This window comes from Dunckerocampus dactyliophorus, chromosome 5 (genome assembly GCF_027744805.1).
Source record: "Dunckerocampus dactyliophorus isolate RoL2022-P2 chromosome 5, RoL_Ddac_1.1, whole genome shotgun sequence".
NCBI lineage: Eukaryota > Metazoa > Chordata > Actinopteri > Syngnathiformes > Syngnathidae > Dunckerocampus > Dunckerocampus dactyliophorus.
In genome coordinates, this window is record NC_072823.1 from 31,650,001 (window position 1) to 31,650,447 (window position 447).

The window sequence follows — 447 nt, forward strand, 5'->3', positions numbered from 1 at the left end:
TTGTGGTGGACATGCCAAATTCCCTCAGTCTTCTCAGGAAGTACAGTCTCCTTTGGGACTTCTTCAGAATTTGTTGGGTGTTGTGAGACCAGGTGAGGTCCTCGCTGATGTGTGTGCCAAGGAACTTGAAGGTTTTCACCCTCTCCACCTCAGTCTCATCAATAAACAGGGGTCTATGCGGCTCCTTTTCTCTTGTTCTTGGGTCGATGATGATCTCTTTAGTCTTATCTGTATTGAGAAGGAGATTGTTAGCACGACACCAAGCTATGAGGTCCGCCACCTCTCTTCTGTATGATGTTTCAACACCACCAGTGATCAGTCCGATGACTGTAGTGTCATCCGCAAATTTAATGATGCTGGTGTTGTTCTGGGAGGCCACGCAATCATAGGTGAAGAGCGTGTAAAGGAGTGGACTCAGCACACACCCCTGTGGGGTCCCAGTGCTCA